Genomic DNA, 22,347 nt, shown 5'->3' on the forward strand with positions numbered 1-22,347 from the left:
TGTGGTCTGATTGCCATGCCTGACTTTTAGACTGCTAATGTAAAATGTAAAAACAATTACAATTGCCCTAGTTAGTAATGTATTATTTTGCAGACATCAGTCAATAAATTTCTTTTGCAGTTTCAGCGTGTCCACAGGTGTTTGTTTATGAAGTTTTAGATACTTTCTACAAAATGTGGAGTCAGGTGTGAGTTTATTGCAACTTACTGAAGTTCAAAGTTTATAATAAAAATGAAATTAGTGTGCTTTCAAAAAATCTTTTGATTCAATGCTGAGGTTTATGTGATGAAATCATTACTCATACGTGGAAAAACTGACATACAAAATATTTGCAGAGCTAATGCTTTCAAATTAGCCTAATTGCCATAAAACCAGTGACTTTTCTTGATTGCTTTCCTGTAGTATTGGTATATTTTTGTAAAAATTCATCTGTTTTATCAGGATTAACTAGTATAATAGTCTTGATAAAGTCTGTGTTTATGAAGGTTAAGGTCTGATAGGCAGATTATCTGCAGATGCTGGAGTATGCTTGCTTGCTTCGGATTAAAAGACCTATTCTTTCGTTGCATTTTACCACTGTTGGCTCTTAAAATCAAAGGGGTTGTTTTGGGGTCTCCCACTACCCCCTCAGTACATAATTTGCGGCAAATTTTAATTTTTTTAGATGCACAAGAGAGTGCTTTTAATATATTTTCTGCTGAATTATTCTTGTATTTTGAGCTCATTTTTCTCACACTGCAGTTGGTGAGTGTGAGGTCTGCAAAATGGTTTTTCAGGTTTCTGGCTACTTTGGAGCTGCTGTTGGCAGAAAGTGTTCTCTAAAATGGAAGCATTAGATTTGTTAAGGTTGGTGCTCCTTAGATTGGTCTGAGATATTCTTGTTATGTTCTAAAGACTGCAGCAAAAGTACTGAGAGGTTTCATAAGACATTTATGGGCTCTTTTGGTGAATAGAATATTTGATTGTTCTGTTAAGGAGTTATGTGCCTTTCAGCATGCAAACTCTTCAGAGAGATTTTATAGGTTATTGGTGGGTTTGGAGACCATAAAAATGGTTTCTAGTAACTGAAGATTTTCCTTTCCTCCCGTTTAGTAAAATTTCACCAGTGCTATTTCTGCACTGTAAAGAAAATAGACTTGTAAAGTTAAATGTCATCCAACCTCATATTTACTGCAGTAGCATCATAATCAGGTTGTAATTCTGCATGCAAAATCACTGATATTTGACTGATAAATTTGCATCTGATAGGGAAACAACTCAATCTTGTGCTTTTTTAAAAAGGATTGCTCCTAAAATGTTGATTCATTAAGAGGATTTAAATGAATGTTTTGCTTAGAGTGTTTTGTTGCAGTCAGCAAAACTGTCATGCTGGTCTTATGCTTCAGTATCTTAAGTGAAATCACACACTGAAACTTTTTCTTGTTTTTTTAAATTCACCTAAATGCTTAGCTGCTTTCATGATGTGTGTATGTAATTGCTTTGATGAGAAATTGCTTCTAAATTTGAGTTGCTTAAAAGAGATTCTGGATAAGTTATGCGAGTTCCGTAGGAGTGACAGAACAGTTTTGGATGGCCTGAAGTTTCCATAAAAACTCTCCCTCCCTACATTATTAGCACAGACTGCATTTTCCCAGATTAAAGCAATACAACTTGCAGTAAGAAATGGGAGACTTTTCACTTACTGAATATCTTTTTTACTTGCATTGTTCAGTTTCCTTTTCCAGAGCTGGACTGTTGACCCAAGTATTAATGCCATCTTGACATGCTTTACCTTGTCTTTTTAAAATGACTGATAAGAATATAGTCCTAATTCAACGTGCAATCAGAGTAGCAATCATAATACAGATTTAGTTTGTGGTTTAACTTTGATACTTATTGCAGGAATTTTAGTTAATAAAGCACTTACTTCTTTGGCATGAGATGCATCAGGAAATTATAAATGTTCCACGTGACTTCCTTCATGACAATTTACTCAGTAAATAGTAATATTAGCAAGTGTTTCTATTCTATCTTGAAATGACAGTAAATTTTAGGCATCTGCTTTTTCCACATCTGGCTTTAATTTAGGTTCTATGGAACTTTTTTGATTATTTTTTTTTTTTTTAATACCGGTTAGATATTTATGTACAGCTTCAGCAAGAGACTCTGATGACACACATGGCTTTGAAGGCCAATAGAATCTGTGGGAAACTCCCATGTCAGCACTTAGGTCTTGTTTCCACTGGATACAGTTCATTTAGGGAGCTGCCCAAGCTCATGTAAAAACTGCACTTCTGTTTTCCAGATCACTTTGTCTCCTTGCTCTTAACCTAAACTTTTAAACTTGACACTTGTTCAATGTGTAGTCGAGTTTAATAGCTGGGCTTAAAATAGAGACAGCCTATGGATCCTTGAATTATTAGTGAGAAACTGGAGGTGTTGACTTGGAGACAGAACAACCAAGTGGATGATTTCCAGTTCAGAACTTGGCTGAGCTGGATTGTTGTGTCTCAGTGCATCCCTAACCCAGCTGGTTTGCTCCCCATAGACACCAGATTTAACCCTGCAAAGGGTAATGCTGTTTGCCAGGGTCGAAAGCTCTTCAGATTCAGTCTAAAATTACAGCTTTCCTGATATTCACTCTCCTACTCTGTGTTAAAGGTTAATTTTTACTGATGTGACACTGCTGGAAGTAAAAACTAACACAGTTATAAAGCCCACAGCCAAGGTTATTCCATACTTGTGGAAAAACCATTCCCATTTGTAAGATTTTCTAAGAAACTTAGTTCTTGAAGGGTGCTCGTTTCATTGTTGCCCTTTTCCTCCAGAAGTAACTGCCACTGTTCTTCAAGACCCAATTAAACAAAGTAACCAAGCTTATCTTTGCTGAGACTAATGTAAGTGCTCTTGAAATCACCAGGAGTGAAGCATCTTATTTGAAAGGGATTGTCAATACCAGAAGGAGTGATAATAGTGGGAAAGGGAAATTTTCGCATGAATTCACTGTAGTATGAGCAGTTGAATTTCTGTACAACGATTTTCCAACTATATTCATTTTCAGAAGTACAGAAGCCTCATTTCTCTCTGTTCCTAGTAAGACCCAAATGTAACTATACTTTCTCTTCCTTTGGATTTCAATTCCTAAATTACTTGAGTGCTTTACTGTACTTACTGCTTTCATGAGGATGAAAGAAGATTATAGAATATATACAAGAAATAAAATTTTCACTTTGTTTTATGATCGATTAAAACATGAGAAGGCGTAGAAGTCTTGTCATCTTAAGGGGGTCATAAAGAGTTTTGGAAAAAAAAATCAAATCCAGACCAGAGTTCGTATTTCTGAATGTGATTATAAAGGTCAGATATTGGTGCCAGCAAAATAACGTCTGTGTTATTTTGCTTTAGTAATGTTGTAATTCAAGTTTTTTGTCTCTTACAAAAAGTGGGATCCATAGCATCTGTAATTTCTATGACAAGTTCTTGTGGTCAGTGAATGTTTGTTATTTGCAAAATCACTTTTCTGTGCTGGTTTACTGTATCCCAAGCTATGTTTCTTATCCTATGCAAGGGTAGGCTCAATTTAAAAAAAAAGGGATTCATGCTAGTAAAATACTCAGAGCTCTTTGACTAAGAGAAAACACAGAAAACCCTTTTTTATTCTGTTTCTGCACTTGCTTGACATTTGTGCCTGACCATTTTTTCAGTCATTTCTTGAGGAACAAGGCTGAGCTGTATAATAGGCAACTGGTATTAAAAGGGAACTTATCCTAGTTTGGAAGAAAATTCAGAATTTCCAGTGTGCTTTGCTATTAAAAATATCCTGTTTGTTTGTGATTCTGCATTATATTATGCAATATATTTGATGTCGAAACAATAACATATGAATAGCCAAAAAAAATCCCAAGCAAAACAGAAAAACCCAACTGCAACAATATTTTAACAGTAAGTTCTTTAGCTTAACAGGTTTTTTCTGTTAGCCAAACAGTCTTCAGAAGTTAATTTTACTTGATGTTACGAAAACTTCCTGAAGAAATCACTACTGATGGGTAGACCAAAATTAATATTTGAGACTTTTCTGTGTCCGTGAGCTTTTTTGTTTTCATGTTTTTAATCTGGTGCATTTCAGGAGAAATTCACTTTGACAGATTCAGGCCTGCCCTGGAATTTCTTTCTGAAGAGATTAAGAGATTAATTTAGTTTTTTTCATGAGATAGGTTGTTTTTTTCTGTCTTAAGTTTTCTCATGGTGTCAATTAGTGTCATCATATTTCTTCATTCATCAAGCGGTATTTCCCAGATCTTCAAATAATGGTGAATTTTTTTCTGAAAAAGAATTCCTGTTGAACACAGTCCAAGTGAGAAATGAGTCTTGGTTAGAGCAGATTTTAAAATATGTGTAAATGTGCAGTGCCTAAAATAGATTTAGTTAGTCTGTCCTTCACACACTGTTCTGCTGAACTGATGGTATTTCTGCTACTGACATTTTGCCAGGTGAGGTAATTGTTACATCAACACAGAACAGTTCAAACTGAGTTTTATAGCCTCTGAACGAGCCCCAGAATGGTCTTTAAGCTGATACCTTATGTTGCTCTTTGAAGATTTTAGAAATACCTGTGAAGCGTTGCCTCTGTTTGGTACCAAAACATGATCTCCTTGTCTTTCCCCTGATATCTTTACTGATAACTTCAATTATTATCCCTTATTATCATCAGCAACCGGTGTGCACAAATACTCATATGTTTCATGATATGTTTGAATAAATACATATTCGTGCCTTTAGGATGGGGAGTGGCATTTGCAGTCATTTTATTTTGGGGGAGCCAGGAGGAAGAAGGGGGAAGGACAGTTGCTTGTAGGGTTGTATGGAAGGAAAGATGTCAGGGATGAGAACCAGCCAACCCTCTGAGCTGAGTCAGAGTTACAAACATCTTTTCATCAGACAACCCTCAGTATTGTTTGAATTCTGAAGGGATTTTAAGTGAGGGCAGCTATAAAAACACTATCCATACTACTACAAATGAATAAATCTGCATTGTCATAAACATCTGTTGTGACATCTCAAAAATATGAAATGACCTTATAAAATGTTTTTACTTGAAAGTTTTGACTTGTAAATGATGGCATCTTTCAGTAAAAGGCACTACTGCTTAGCTCCACAGATTGATAGATTTGCTAGACTGGTACAGTTATTAGTCAGATTAAATGAAACTCTGCAAATTCAAATATAAGAATCAATTCTTGAGGGCAAAGACAGAGAAAATGCTGATTTATTCAGTATAAAGAATTTTTTTTAATTTAAGCTGATGTTGCTATCAAGTTGTCTTTTTTGTTTGAAATTTCAAACACATGGAAAAAAATTTGACAAAACTACTAAAAGAAATAAAATAATGGCATTTGGATTAGCAACAGATGGAAGGGTTTTTAATGTTTTTTTCCTGTATTTATTTTCCTGTCAATTGCTGTCATAGTGCCAAAGCATTGATAGGGTTTAAATCTCTCTATACAATGTCACAGTAAATCTCACATAACTATAAAATGGAAAATGCTGCTGTGAATAAATTTATAATTTCATCAGTTTTTATGTGAGAGGGAAGAGCTGTGAACAAATAGCTGTACAAAGCCATCAACCTCAGTACTCCAGCACCTTTCCAGGTGCTAGGGAACTGCTGAACCATAAATGTGTACTTCATGTTCTTCATGCTGCTTATGCAGCTGGTGAGCACTGGATTTTTCATCCTCTGTCTAAACAGTATTGGTCAGCAGAGCTTTGTACTGTTCAATATCAGACATTCTCTACCAATAGGGCTCAGTGTCTGTGCTTTTTGACGTTTCCTGTTTTAATGATGACAGCTCCTCAGGTACATTTGCAAAGGTACACTCATTTTCTTTATGAATTGTAGTAAATGATATTAAATTGTACTTTATTTATGATTTTAGAGTAATTTTAGTTAATGATGAACATAGCACCCCAAAATTTGAAGTGAACGCCTATACTTAAGATGTAAAATCTGAAATAGAAACTTGCTGATGTCTCTAGAAATGAATTGTGCCTCTAAGGAACTTGGTACATCTCGTTACATTTCCATAAGTCAGAAGACATAGCCCCAGTTTTCATATGTAATGATCCATCACACCGAGTTGGCATCAGTATGACAGAACAGCTTCAATATTCCGGTATAATTTCTTTGCCAGTCTCTGACAGTGCAAGGTGACGAAGTTATCAATGAATTCTGTACCTGAAATGGCTCATCCATTACTAAAAATATTTGTTAAATTAGGATTATAACCTGGTGGGGTTTTGGTTTGGTTTTGTTGTTGGGGTTTGTTTTTTTTTTATGTGTGTGGGCTACCAATTCTCTTCTAGAAAGATTTTCAGACTTAATTGGAAGGAAAAATCACCAGTAAAGAAGGGAGAAGAAAAAGAATTTAGAGATTAAATTTCTTCCATTCCAATACACTTTGTCACAATGAAGAATGAATACATTTTTCAAGATGCATTCTATTATTCTGCTGTGAAGAATAAGAAATTACACAACACAGACAAACATGCTAATAAACTTCATTTTATAATTAAGAACATAAATTATACAATGTGCATCTTAGTTCAAGAGAACAGTTGCAGAGTATATGAGCCCTTGTCAAGTCAAAAAAGAGGAAAAAGTTTGCTGTTGGACAAATTACTCCCAGATGCAGGTTTCAAGAAGCACATATTGTTGTAGCCTTGCCGGAAGGTGCTGTGAATGTCTTGAGGCAAATCTTCCTCAGCATTCCCTGAACTGTTGAATGTTGGAGTGTTAATTGAGTTACTTATATTATGTCTGAGTGAGCTTTTATTGTGCTCAATTCATCTTATAGGCTGTTAAATGTTGTCCAAGAGTATTTAATTGTTAAAAGTATTTGCACTCTTCTGACAGTCTATATTTCCTCTGGAAATGTCTCTCAAACTTCTCTTAAGGCATTCGGAGTTGCGCAAGAGAATTCGTGCAGTCAGTTGTCACACATACTAAGGGCATTGGTGTTTTGTTATTGCCAGCATCTAATTTAGGCTACCTTTCTGCACAAACAGTTATGGCTTCTTTTCTAACTCTGTAAGCTTCTGACTTTCCTGTAAATATTTGTATACCTAGTGAATGGTAATAAGTGAAGTTGATTGCAATGTGAAGAGCTGTTGAAAAATCATATAGATTTAGCACAGCTTTTCTCTAGTACCAGCAGTTGCTAATTCATGTGACCATCAGAGGAAATTAAGCATCACAAATTTTAATAACAGAACATGAATTTCAGACGTACGTCTATGTGGAAATCTCATATGGAAAACCATTTGTAAACTACTTGTCAGCTTAAATTTTTGCAATGTCTTAGGGTTTCTTCCTTTATGAACTACGGCATAATTTTACCAGCACGAGTGTTTAAAGATTTGCATCTGTGTTGCTACAGTAATGCAAATATTGTTGGCTGAATTTTGGTTGAGACTAATTTTGCAGAGATTTATAAAACAGGCGAATTTGAGTAGCCTTGAAAATTAGTACTAACCTAGCTTTTACTGGCCTGAGTTTTCTTTCTGTTTGATTCTGAATATTTTCTGGGTGTTTGCACTTTAATGAACATCTCTGCAAAGTGCTGGTATTTCCTTTCCCTTACTGTATTTCAGGTTCTCTTGAAGTTTTCTTACTACAACATCTTTTTCTTGAATGCATTATAACTTGGCTTCCAGCTGAAGTCTGCCATGCAGCATAGGTTTTTTTGTATGAAGTTGGCTGGAATCCTGGAAAGACCACCTGATACTTTAGGAGTGATACAAATTAATGACCAATCTTGATTCCAAGATTAGCCTATTTGTGCTTGAGAAGATAAGGATTGGTCATCTCTTATCACTTAGCAGTGACTTCCAGTTGATTTAAGGTCAAACTGGGTGGAAAATCATGTTCTTGTAAATGAAAGTTGTGTCTGACCTCATGAAGAGACATCAAAAAAGTCTACAGTGTTATGCATACAATAAAAAATTTGCCCAGAGAAAAGGGATTAAGTTCAGAGAGCATAACATTTAAAAAAAAGTTTTAGGATAAGCTTCTGTTTTCTTGCTCTCTCAACGTCTAAAACCCCTACTCTAGGTATTAACTAATTAACATGCTTCAAATTACTAATGAGTTGTTGCATTCTCTAGGTATCCAGGCTGGGACACTGAAACTATATTTATATTTAATATTTCATGAAGCAAGAGCTGCTTGTCAGTTACTGAGTTTGTTGTTATTTTTGTATACTTTTTGTTATTCTACAGGTCTGATGATGATTTTTAACCATTTAATTGTTATGCAGCAGCCTTAAAATAGTGCAGTTTTACTGGATAAGTATGAATGGGAACATGCTAGACCTTGAAATCTGACAACATACTCTTTAAATTAGGCTGAGCTGCAAGCTCTGGTAGGAAGTGAAATTAATTCATGGTTGAGATGTGATAAGGATCAAATCACAGATCTGATTTTAAAGTCTGTGTGCAGCAGTTCTGCTGACATTTCTGTGTATGAAGGTTTACATGCAGATGTCTGATTACTGAAGTGTAAAATCTCACAAAATGGCTATTTAATGGCATGTGACTGTCTAAGAGAATAAGTGAATTGACTCTATTCCAGTTAAAACAAAAAATTAAATATAAAACTAGTCTAGTTGGAATGAACTTAAAGCAGTGAGATTATGGAAGTAAATTTGGAGAAATACTCTGTATGTGCAAGCACATCAGTACTTCGTCATCTTAAAATAGGGGTTCTGTTTAAGTACTTACTATACATAAAATAAACTTCTGTAATTGTAAAGTACTGACCTAAGCCTACCAGGTAGTGAATTGGATCCCCTGCGAGTCAAGTGTGAAATCAAATAGGTTAATCAGTAAATACAAAAAGTACATGGTTAAGAAAAAGATACGAACTGTGATTTAGACGGAGGTAACTGCTAAGATGCTTTATTTTTTTGTAACTAAAGAAAGTCAGTCACAGAAACGGAAAAGGGATGCACACATAAACCTGGAAAGAGTTAAGTAATCACTTTCCAGCCTCTCAGGGGGATAGGGGCTAAGAGATACAGTTTTAAAAGTCTTTATGTTGTTGAAAAGTTATTTGTCTGGTGTCTACTGAGTCAGTGTGCCAACAACAGCAAATCCAAAATGCAAGTTAAAAATACAAAACTACTACTGGAAGAGAATATGAAGACATAACAAAGCTTTTTAGAATTATTACAGTGCAACAGCTGGTTTTGCTAATGTTTCTTGGTTATTAAAAAAAAAAAATCATCTAAGTTTTAATCCCCTTTGTCTTCTCACTTTGAGTAACTGCAGTATATGAATTTTGCCTGCCTATGACTCGTTCTTCCCACAATACTCTTTCTTTGAAAAGCCCTTGTGAAAACATGCATTTTGTATTAGTTGCCTTAGTTGGCAACTGTGTAGGCTTTTTTCTTCCTGAGTGAGTGATTTATATGTACTAATCTCTGGATCTGCCTCTGCCACACATAGTGCATGTGAGAACAGTGGTGACCCTGTGCTGTACCTGTGCTTGCTGTGCTGGCAGTTCTGAAAGAGTGCAGTTGGCTGGGACAGTGTATCAAGCACCCAAACTGGTTTAATCTCTTGCTCCACAGGCAATAGTCTCATATGTAACAAATTCTGATACCTTGTGCACGTTTTCAGGGACATGCAGTCATGAAATTGAGGCTCAATTTTAAATCTTAATAGATTTGAAAGGATAAAGAACAAAGAAGACATAAATGCAAAATAAGATGTTATTTCCGGCCTCCAAAAGAAATGTCCTTGCATGAGTTTGGTTCACTATAAGAAATATGGAAGCTAAATGACTGAGGTTCATTCAGCTGAAGAATTAAAGAGTATCTGTTGTAGCTTTTGTATGTGAGTGCTGGGCAGTGTTTTTTAACTGTACCTCTGTAGGCAGCCCTGGCATTATTCTAAAGAATAGCCCTGGCCGTATTTTCTCTTGCTGCTTTCACAGGGCTTCACATTTTCTCTTCTGCCCCAATGGAACAGGCAAGCTCCTGTGAGAGAATTCTCTCCTGAATTCTGTATCCTCTGTGAGTTTGTCCAACTGTGCCAGCACACATCCATCACAGCAGCACGTGTGGAGATGGATATGGGCAGCATCCTCTCCAGCTGTCTTTGCTTCCCCAAAGGGAGGGATGGGTGAACTGGGTCATCCTTTGGATTGAGTCCAAACTGTAAAACACAAGCTCCCATGTTTAGATGGGTAATGAAATACTTTAAACTCTGCCTGCCTTGGAATTACAAGTTCTTTGTTGGCTGGGGCTACTTATTTGATACTTCTGCTTTCTGGATTTAATCTAGAGTTTAGTATTTGGATCAAATTGTTTAATGCATTTAATATGGAATTTAATATGGTCTAATGTGTATTTAATATGTAGATTTATGCCTGCAGATTATAGTTGGATTACTCAACAAAGTAAAATCCTGGTTGTAGCTGAAACATGTTGATAAAAGTTCAAGCAGCTGACTGTGAATTTTCTTTTTATACAGTGGAAATTAGAGATGGTTATGGGAGATTTGGGAAAAGAAAGTAATACTGTTAAATATCATTTTAGTTACATTGAGGTATAAAGGTCACAAATTTTTTGCTGAGTGAGGTTGAATTCAATCAAGGTTGGTCATTTTAAAAAAAATACCATTTTTTGTAGTGTAGCATTAGTAACACTTATGTCATAGCTGGTGGAGGATGCTACAGGACTTTTCAGGACAATACTAGAAAAAAGTTAGTGTATTTGGTAAACTGCTAGGATTTAAGCTTACTTATGAAAGAGAAAAATGTTGTTTTCGTGAAGAAATTTCTAAATTGAAGAATGAATATTTTGACCATTGAGTCTTTTGCATTCCAAGGAGAATGGTATTCCCAGTTCTAGCATGAAGTATGCAATCCTTCATTCTGGTTATAAAGTGGGATTTTTCTTTACTCTCTTCAGTTTAAAAGTGAAAGAACTTAATGGCAGAGAAAATTGCCTATAGAATAGACTGCCCATTTAGAAATGTTATTTTAATGTGAAGGGATGAGGTAATAGAGTAAAGCAATGACCAGCAAGCTGCAATGTTTGACTCCAGTATCAATGGCAACTTCACAGTCCTGATCTTTATTGTACTTTTTTTAAAAATGGCATATCTGTTTCAGGAAGAGTATCAGGAATACTCTAATTTCATACATAAATATGGGATCTGATTAATACTTGAGGCATGCAAGGGAGCTATAACATTAAGACTGTTGTTACTATAGTGAGGTGCTATTACAGACATCACAAGACTTGTTATACAAGGAAACATGATTTCTTTGGATTAGAGAAGTTGCCAGAGGCTTGAAGGATTTATAGGTGCTGCTGCTTTGAGTTATATATAACTTCATTTATTTTTTTTTTTAAATTTAGATCTAGAATTAATGATCTAGAATTAATGTTGATGAAATGAATTAGCAAGTTTGACAGCTTTTAATGACACCGAGCAAATGAGGAATTTCATTGGAGCATTCCTTAGCTCTCCAAATGGCTAGATAATTTACAGGAAGTTATAAATCCAGCTTCTGCACAGAGAAATGAAGCTAATATCCCTTATGACTGAAGTGAGGTGCGTTAGAGTTGACATGGTCAAGGTTGTTTTTCTTAAATGACTTATATTCTTACACAAGGGGAGGAGGAAATGATCTGTCATGTTGTGGGCATGGGACAAAAAATGATGAGAGCATCTGCAAAGATGTGAGGAGGAAGCACAGGGATGAGTGAGAGCACTGATCATGTGGGTCTGAGCAAGGCAAGAATTGAGTCCCATGAGAAATTGTGCTGTCCTGGGGCCCCCAGGGGTCCACAGGGGCTATAGTTCCAAAGGGCTCTGGAGCTTGCTGTTAATGCCAGGTGGGCTGAGTTAGTTTTAAATATTCTGAGTTTAAGAGGGGCATCAAGGAGTTTAGAAGGACAGGGATTGCAAGCCCCAGGCAAAGAGGAAGTGGGGAAATGTGACTTTAGAAACAAAGGATTGAAATTGGCTTTTTTTTTTCTGCAGCATCTCCAAAATTTAGTCACGGTTACTATAATGAGAAGGGACGTTGAAATACAAATGTGTAACAGCACTGGGATGTGCTGGGCTCCTGCAAGGTCTCTTTTTAGGTGAATTAGGAGTTCAGTGCATATCACATCCATTTGATCATTTCATTAATCTCAGCTGTATAAAATTGGCAGTATTGTAGCATTGCTTCACTAACCCAGCTCAGAGACTAGTGTGACATCCAGTAACTTTTTCTAGACAGCTGCATTCCATACTGTGAAGTCTGTAGTACTGCAGGGATGTTTCCAAATGATTATTACTTAAACAGCCAATTAATTGCAAATTATTTATTGGGTTCTTAGAGTTAGCTCAGCAGACATCATTTGCTCTTGTTACCATGACACAGAATTAGTGGTATGGGTATTAATGTGAGTGTCAGTAAATCTGAATGAGAAATGAGCTATAATCAATGATGAAAGGCTTCTAAGTTTTGAAGTAGTCTTACAACATTTGTTTCTTGCAAGCAATACTATAAAAAGAAAATATGTAATGGCAGAAATCGTTCTTGAGTTCCTTTTGACTCTCCCTCTTTAATGGGACTCAGGAATTTAGTTATGTAAAAATATGACTAAGTCTTTTTTGCCTTTGAGATATAGACCTGGATGAGATCCAGTATGAGATTGGATATCAGTAAATTGGAAAAGTTCTTTCCTAGTCTTTTTAACTTTGTATTTGGAACAAAACTACATCAAAAGCTGGAATAGGTTCCTCATCTAATTTTTCCATGACCGGGTGGGTTTTTTTGTCTTCAGATAGTGTCTGATTACTAAATTAAGCTCTCAGCATCAATAAATCATTCCCCTGCAGAGTAAAATCTGTAATTTTTCATATATGTTGTCTTTTATGCCTTTGAAATATAACTCTTAGGACTGTGGAGCGAATCCCTGGGTAGATACAGCAAAGAGGGAGAGAGTAGAAAGGAATCCCAGTGCATATTGTATAGTTTGTTAGGGTGACATGCTGAACATATGGCAGAGTATTTGCAGGTGCTGTATGAACTCCTGGGAGCAGTGGCTGGTTGGGTTATGGAGTTTATGTAATGAAGAGTCAGTGTAGTTCCTGTTACAGCCCAAATGAGGGTTTTTTCAGAAGCTTAATATGTGCTGTGGTGTGATACATCTGTCACACCAGTGCAGTTACACTGCCAGGAAGTGTAAGGAGGTAGGGAAGCACAGAGGAGCATCATTCCTGATGCTGTATGAGCAGTGTTAAAAAGCAAACTAACCCAACTTGGCGTTGGAATCTGCATTCATACTGTTTAGAGGGTAAAGCAGAGTCTGCAGAGCCAAGCATGTGGAAAGTGTTCGTGCTACCTTGCCAAGCCCGTGTTCCAAATGGCATTGGAATAGATTAACTTTTAATTTCTCTTAATGTTATACAGGACATCACAGAGTGAAAGTCTTAAAATGCAAACAGTCCGTTTGTTCTGTGTATCAGAGAGATGGGGGACAGAAGGGAAGAATGGAAATAATCTCCTACCCATATTATTATGTTAGTGGAAATTAGGCAAAATCTGTTAGTCCACAAAAACAACAGCTGGAATTTATCTTGTCGTGCGAGCCTTCAGCTAATTTTTCTCACTGTATCCTGCCCAAAGGTATTTTTAAAACTGGATGAAGACAGCTCTTATTTTCTCCGTTGTACTTATATTGACACAGTTACAGATGTTGTTACTATGCAAAGCACTATTATTATTTTTTTCTCTTAAGTACTCTCCCAGTTTCCCTTTCACTGTGACAATTTTTTTCATTGTTGTTGGGAGATGGAACTATTTCATTCATGGGCCACAAATGTTTTCTTTTAAGTATTTGAAATGTCCCATCCTTCTATTGTGCTTTTCCAGTTTACTATAAAATGCTCCAACCCTATTCAATATATTTTTGTTTAAACCTTCCATTCCTGTTATTTTTAAAACTGTATGTGTGTTGCTTTAGTTTTTCAAGATGTATCATCACTGTCATTTTAGCAATGAAATTCTGCTGTCTCAATCACTTACTTCAATGTGATCTGTTGCTTTCTTTGTATTTCACTTTATCACAGCACTTTCTCTCATCTCTGTCATCCATAATTTCTCTATTTGATTCATACCCGCTTGCAGATCTACTTTGTATCCTCTGTATGTTTTATTTTAATTGGGCATCTGCATGACTTGAAATAAAAATGTTAGTCTTTTCGTCTTCCAGATTTACGAAAATATTTCATATTATTTAGTAGTAAACTCTTGGAATAAACAGTTGTAGATTCCTATTATTTTTTTATTTCTCTGTAATAGTAGCTGTAAGTGGACATAGAAATGCTTCTAAACAATTTGCTTTTCAATAATCGACTTGGTTTTCCACCAGAATGTTGTAAAAAGTACTATTCATTAATGGTTCTTTCTTGCACTTCTGAGCACGTTGTCATGTTAAAAAAAAAAATCAGAATTTTTCTTCTGTCATTTTTTTATTTCACAATAATCTTGGTCTGTAATGTGGCATTTATTATATTTATGCTTGCAAACACTTTCATTTTGAAAAACTACTGGACAATTCTATTGAATTCCATCAATAATACTGTGGTACTGTTAACTGGTTGGTATTTAAATTTATTTTTTATTTTAATATTTAAATGTATTCTTACATTTAAAGGACTGCATTGGTATTTTATTTGTTTCTTTAGCTGCTCAGTTTGTCAGATGACAGATATTGTGCTCGCTGGACTCAGCACCATTGCCTTGCCTCAGCGTTTGCTCTGTTCTCCCTATAAACTCAATTTAGTAGTCTGGTTGATTTTCCATTCCTCTTGTACAAACATGCATCTTCCAATACTTGCATTCACATTGAGCAATAAGAAATTGTCAGTACCTGTTTTTCTTGACTGCTAAGTATCAGGTGTAATTTAGCAGTCATTTTTGGGAAGTATTCTTTCAGCCCATTGCCCCTTGTCAGCAACCTTCCTCAGCCGGGTGTGCCTGGGTATTATTCTAATACACAGCTCTTGCCAAGGCCTGTTACCTCCTAGATTTTGACAGTTAAGCATCAAAAGTTACACTTCAAACACTAATATTCGTACTAAAAAAATACCTTGTTTAATCTTTTTTTTTTTTGCCCCTAGCTCCTTCATGCCTGGGACCAGTATTTGAGGTAATGCAATTTCCTGAAAATTTAAGGCTATCCACATAACAATGCTTATGGCCTAAGATGCAGAGCATCCTCTGCCTTTTCTGAAAAAAAAAAATATATTTTTTCAAAAATAGATATCTGCCCTCATTAGTGTTGAGTTCAGACATGAGCAAGTCCATCTGTTTCTGGCAGGGTTTTGTAGAGGGCTTTCTATACTTTTTATTTGCATGTATCTCCTAAATAATGCTGTTATTTCACCCAAATTCCACGAAAAGAGTGCGGAGCAAATGAAAAAGCTGGACTAAATCCCTTGTATTGCAGTTTATGGAGTCTTTTGTATTAAAACTGTTGTTGATCTCTTAGGTTTCATGTTCTTTAGCTACAAGCCAGAGCATGTTGACATTACTAACAATTTCCAAGTATGTTTTCACCTCACACATACGAAAAAGAGAAGGAGCCCCTTCAGGTACTATTCCATGTCCAACTCCAATCTCTCCACAACTTTATGTGCTGAGCAGAAAAGCCAAGTAAGTGAAATACAAGGGAGAAGTTTGTCATCATTGTTCTCACCATTGACTCCAGCACATTTAAAGTCTAGTTTTTATCTCTGGCAACTGAGTATCTGTTCACAGAAAAATACTGGAAGTTCTTGGAATTACAAACATATCGAGTCATGAGCCAAGTTTTCCCTGGCTAAGGAGTGACAAAAGCTGCCAGTTGATCTGAATTTTATGTGGTGTTTTTTTCTGTTGAGAACTACTGTTCACTCTGAGATCATTAAAACTTATTGCAGCTAGGATCCAATATTAGATTTTAATCATTGTTCCAGAGTTAGAATGTGAATTCTCATTATGGAACACCAATGAGTTCATAGCTGAAGTTGTTCATCTTGAAATTTTACAATTAAATTAAATTTTATCCCAGTATATTAGTAATTTTAGCAGAATGTTCTAATCCAAAATGAAATCAGATGTTCTTCATGGAAATAGGGAAGTCCAGACAATGGGTATTGTATTTAGGTTACCAGACTTGTGGGGTTTTTTTTAATTTTATTTTCATTGTTTACATTGTAGGAACACTCTTTGCTCATTTTAAGGAGTAAAGCTATTAGTTTAAAAACATTTTTTTAAAGTTTGTATCCAAAAATATTTCTCTTGAGTTGTATAAAACATTAGGTCTTCTGGAAATTCATTGCCCTCCTGAATGGACTCCTGGTGAGTGAGGCACTTTTATGACTCCCTTAAAAAACAATTGCAAGCATTCCAAAAATAAACAATACGTTGATTTGGGGGGATGTTTTAATGAGTATTTTATAATTATTTGTTCTCCCATGTTTAATTCAGTATGGTATGTTTAAATTTTTAACTTGATTTTACTAAGAATTCTCTTGTAGCAGCAGAGAGAGTAGAGCTTTGGAGCAGGAGCCAATGCTGTTTCAATTCCCATGTACAGATACAGGACTGAGTAGGATATTTCACTGATTTCCATGAATTCTTGAAGAAGAGCTGGAATAGTTCAGTTACATAGGCCAGCTGCTTTCTACTTCTTTTTGCATTTCGCAATTAGGGTTTTTTGCATTGGCAGTTTTGATCTCATTTCCTAAATTAGTTTTTCCTTCTGTGTCTTTCATTAATAAATTTCACATGTGATTTTCTTTTGTTTTATTTTTCTTCTTTCGGGGCTGTTTTTGATGAAGAGTTGACCATACAGTTACGTTGGATTTGGTTTTTCCTGCCTGGGGTGTAAATTATTGCAAGTGACAATTCTTATTTTATTGGCACAATAAGTCAGTCATTCATTAAATATTCACAGAGCAGCTCTTGGTACAGCAGAAACCCTGATGCTGATATTGCAGAAGAGCTTTATTGGGGGTAAGAGGGACTTCACGTCATTGGATTGCTTGATGTCTCAAGGGAACAGCAGTTGCACGCCCATGAAAGCTCTCCTTGTTGCTTTTGGACAAGATTTACTTTTGACTGCTGAATCTCTAAATAATCCAGGAGATCCTGTTATCACCAGAAGTACAGCTTTTTTTTTTTTCAGTTCATGTTCAGTAGCTGCAGGACTTTTTCTGATTTTAATTCCTGGCAATAACGTTTTGTTCACCTTGAGTGAGCTCACGTGGAAGATGATAACATTTAGAACCTGAAAAATGTTGTGCAGCCAGTATGAACCCAGTTGCCTGGGATTTCAGACAGACTTCTCAGCCTTAATTTCCACTCTGTCAAACCTCTGTGTTTGTTCTCAGCAAGTTTTTCCTCTAGTCCTTTAATCCATTAGGTAGAAACTTTGCAGTGCTGTGCTGCCCTGGGGATGCAGCAGACCTTGCACGGCTGCAGGAGCAGGAGGGGGCTTAACAAGGACAATCGAAACACCTTCTGGATCTGCACATGAGTAGCACAAATATGAATAGTGGACCATGTTGACATGAGTACAGAGACAGAGACTGATCGGATTTTGAAGGTCCTTTCTCCTTTAAGGGAGCCTGGCAGACTTTCCAGGTTACTGCTGTTAGAAAATTATAAACCAGAAAAATACAGATCAAAGATAGAGTGATCATCTTCCAACTTTGCAAGAGCATAAAGGCATTCTGTGAGAAACCAGATCACTTCTTGGTTCTCCAGAACAACACAGGGACAGCTTCAGAAAGCAGAGCTTACTGATCCTGCTCTGATATTCAGGAGGCTCAGGAAGGGACATGGATGCTGTGGAGCAACACTACTCTTCTGGGATTTGCTGTCTTACAAAGCATGTTACAAACCTACTTGCAAGGATTCCTTATTTTTTTCTCTGAATCAGTATTTCTAACTGTGACAGAGTGATTTATGTCATGGTTCAGCACTGGCTTGGCCTCAGCAGAAAGATCAAAGAAAGAAATGGATGTAAGCATCAGAGCAATAGTAAGTAGGTGTGTTCAGAAGGTGAAATGAAGCTGGTTTAGTATAAGTTCAGTCTTGACTGGACTCTGATTTCTAATTAATTGATGAATTTTACAGACGTTTTATTTCATTACATAAAAAACCTTTGCAAAAGATAAATATTTTTATTGTAGAGCAGCTGAGAAATTATCTTCTCTGTGTATTTCTCCACTCTGGGGTTTCTACAAAACTCACAGATGCAGAAAGAGGGTCATTGAAAAGCAGTCTCTTACTGCTTTCATGCTCTATTAAAAATGGTATTTGTATTTTTTAGTTGCTAAAGAATAATTTTAATTTGGGGGATTTAGAAATACTCTACAGTTTACGGGTATAACTGCCCTGAGTGTCCGGTGATGTTATCCTGACTCCTGGAGTGTGATGCTGCCAAACAGGCAGCAGGATGTGTTCCCACACATCCAAGGACAAGTCCAAAACCAAGGAAGTGGAGCTTACTCAAAATGGGAAATTTCACATCCTCTCTGCTGACTGGGAGATGAATTGAGGAAAACTAATGTTACTAAGTGGTGTGTCAGCAGTTCCGAGGGAATTATTGGAGTGAGAAGAAAACCTGGATGAAACTTGGTAGTCACCTGTATTAATAACACAACTCTGAAACTAAGGACCTTTTCAATTTTTAGTTGCAATAACTATATTTTCCTCAACTGCATCTTAAAACTATGAGTATACTACTCTGAAATAATGTTTATATAGTTTTGAAAACTCCTTTAAAATTTTATTGTGCAACTCTCCAAATATTTCCACCCCAAAAATGCCGGCAAATAGATTTCTTGCTGCTAAACCGTTCCACACTTAAGTCAAAAAAAAGCGAGTGGATAAGTGAATTATCACAGAGAAAGCAGCATATTCACATTGTATTTTCCTCCCAAGTTCTTCACAGGACAAAATGAACGTGCAACCTCTGTTTGAAATAATTAGTCATGGTTTACTGGGGGAATTTTGGTACTTTCATGTTGTACTTGCTTTTGATCAAAATTTTTCTCCACTGCCTTGTTTAATTCTGGCCATCTGGATTAAAAGGCTTTCTTAAATACAGATTGTATGTCTCTCATTTGGAGTGCACTGCCATAAAATTCTGTCAGGTTTCCAGCTTTCTTCATTAAAGCTTTCTTTATTATGGTTTGTCATCCATTAAATGATTGTTATGCACAATGGTTACTTGATTATAATTTGCTGAAGCTGGGAATCAGTTACAGCAGTAACCCAGTTCTGTAATTAAAAGAGAACATGTTTATACCTGCTAGGATCTTGAGAGTGAGGAGAAAACCCAGTTGAAAGGCAACGATTTTTGCTAATAAGACATTTAAGCACTTTAATCTGACAGTATTTTGTACTGTGTTGTGGAAGTGTGACTTTCTGCATAATAACTATATTTGAACCAAAATTCCTGGTTGTGACAGGGATAAAAGGGCAGTTTCATTTGTTGTAAATCTTCTCACAGCTTTTATTTTTGTTTTGGGTTTAGAAAAGGGATGTACATTTCTGTTAGAAAAGGAGCAATTGGGGATCCTTGAATCCTCTCCAGGTTCTGTTTCTACTCTTGTGTGTTTTTTGTTGGGGAGCTCAATCTCTCTTTTGTTGTTTTTTACACCTGTAAAGTTTTGAAAAATTATGAGAAAATTGCCAGCTTTAAAATTATTTTATTAGTTTTTTTCATAGCTGCTTGTGTCATTTACTTTTGTATTTTTGTTGTTGTGGAGTTGCAAGATACCTAAGTTTGTCGTGGCTATGTAGTTGAACTGTTATGGACAAACAATAGCATGACATAGCTGGTGGTGTAATTGAATCTGATTCTTAGCAGTATGTTACTGATAACTTCGAAGTTATAAAGAAATATTTTCTAAGTTTATCATGTATATACTTTGGGTTAAGTAGCACAGCTTTGCAATACTTTTTTTCCCCTAACCTGTGTCTGTCCTATCTCCTAACACTCCATCTTTGAGATGCCTTTTAGAAAATCTTCACCTAAAAAAGGTCTCTGAGAACTGAATCTGTGGATATTTGGTGAGATGAAGCTGATTAATTAAATAATTTCACTTCAAATTTTGCAGGCATCTGTTTGGCTGAAAACAATTTCAGCCACAGCTGAAAACTAGAGATGCAAACACTGTGTGTGCAACAAATTCCTGTCTTGCAATTACCTATTAGTCTGCAGGGAATTGTTCATATAAGTAGGTCAGAAATGTACTTTTTAATATCTCTCAAATTGGGTCTCTCAAAGGAAATACAATTTGCCTGTTGCACTGAAAGAGACTTTATTGTAGGCTGTGGACTAAACAAAAAAAAAAATGAAGGAAACTTGCAGAATTTAAGTGCTCTTTCCCAACATCTCATGACAATTGTTGGTGATGTCATCAGGAGTTTTCAATCTCACTAAACAGGTGAGGAATAGAAATGAATAAATCCAGTACCTCATAATTCTGTCTTTACTCAGCATAGTGAACCCTGATGTTCTAGTGAACATACAATTGAGATATGCAAGTTTTTTGAGGGTAATTTAAATAATTTGGAAATTCAGAGTTACCTGAAAAATCCCTTCTCCTTTCAAACAAATCTTTTATTTTTACGAGGGTTTTTTTTTTAAGCTTTGTTGATTTCAGAAAAAGTAGAAGGCGTTTCTTGTGAGTCTAATCTTCTCAATGGCAAGTCCTTGCACTGCCTTTGCCAATAGTTGATTTCATATTCAGTCCAGTTTTCTTTTCACATATGTGAAATAACAGTTTGGCAAGTGGTAAACAAATTATATACTGTGAAGAAAAAAGGCTTGTATTTTTTTTTAGAGTAAAAATATATTTTTTATGAAATAATCCTTTCATTGAAGTGAATAATTAAAGCTAAAATAAATAAGATCTTATAAGAGATTGCACAATAATTATATAACTTTTAAGAAGAAAGGGTTCATGGTAATGAAGTATTTTCACTTCACTAGGTTTTTCTTGGAAAAGTACAGTGTCATGTGATGATGTGCCACAATGTGTGAGAGTAGTTTGCTGGTACAAAATCCAAACATCACAAAGTGCTTTCCAAAGACCAGATGTTTATCAGCTGTGTCCTATGGACTAGAGCAAAATAGTTCTTATTTAAAGTTTGTTGTCTGGTTCTGCACTGTAACTCCACGGTGGGCATTCATACAGGGTGACTGGTGTATGGCCTAGAAGGGATTTGTGTTTGGAGAAAGAAAATTGTTTATATGACTCCATAGTCAATAACCTGTTAGAACTGTGAGGAAAAACCAGCTGGAGCTATTCCTAGTTCAGGAAGTGCTGGGTATGGCTGGTTCACTATGGGCTTCTTCAACCCTTCCTTAGAGAAGTAGTGCACCTTTGATATTTAGAGAAGCCTTCCTCTTCCCAGCCCTCTTCACTTAGCAGTGTTTTTGAGAGTTATCAGGGGTAGAGACATGAGGAAATTCCTCTCATTAAGGCAGTAGTTAAAATGCACAGTGTGCTGGGTTTTGATAGTTTTGAACCTCTTAAGAATTTCACCCACATCTGAAAATTAATTATTATTGTCCTATTATATTGAATACAAACTGAATCAATTCCTGTGTCCCCAGAGTGTTTATCTGACACCGAGGGACATTCTCATGTGTTATATGTTACAGTATTTATGGCATAATGTACTGTTGAGCAGCAGCTGATAACTGGTCTCTGGTTTAAATGCAGCTGTGTTGCTCTGCTCTGCTCGTTTTCATCAGAATTATATCAATATTCTCAGTGTGTGTCTGTGTGTGTAATTTTAATACAAACCTCCCCTCTGTTCTTACTAATTAATAGATGTATTGTGACATAGTTGAAGGGCAGTTTCAAGTGGAAAAGTAAACTGCAGCTTGTAGTGCTTTCACCTGTTTAAATATTGTTTAGCTGGATGCAACATGTGCTTTGGTTCTGTACTTGGGTTTCCTATGGTGCCACTATACTCTTGCAAAGCTTAAAACAACTAATTTTTTTTTTTCTTACTGTAAGTAGAAGATGCAATTATAGATATTTTATTCACATATCTGCCTGACCGCTTTCACAGAATGACTAAGACCCTTAAACTGATTTAGATACCTAATGTTACCAGTAACATCATAAATTTCAGGGGCAAAAGGGAAAAGTTAGCAAGGCTCATTTAAAAAAATAAAATAAAAAATAAAGAAGGCAAAGCAAAACCCAATCTCTGCTTCCTCTGTGATAGTTCCAGTTCCAAAATACTAAACTGATTATGTTGAAACTGCATATTCTGAGCTGGGA

At 36.0% G+C, this 22,347-nt stretch overlaps 1 protein-coding gene across 8 annotated transcripts in view; it reads left to right on the top strand.

Moving 5' to 3' along the window:
* Positions 1 to 22,347, top strand: part of ATG7 (autophagy related 7) — a 124,673-nt gene that overhangs the window by 47,752 nt on the left and 54,574 nt on the right. The gene's annotated exons all lie outside the window — the stretch shown is intronic.

The sequence above is a fragment of the Pseudopipra pipra genome, chromosome 11, assembly GCF_036250125.1.
Source record: "Pseudopipra pipra isolate bDixPip1 chromosome 11, bDixPip1.hap1, whole genome shotgun sequence".
Lineage (NCBI taxonomy): Eukaryota > Metazoa > Chordata > Aves > Passeriformes > Pipridae > Pseudopipra > Pseudopipra pipra.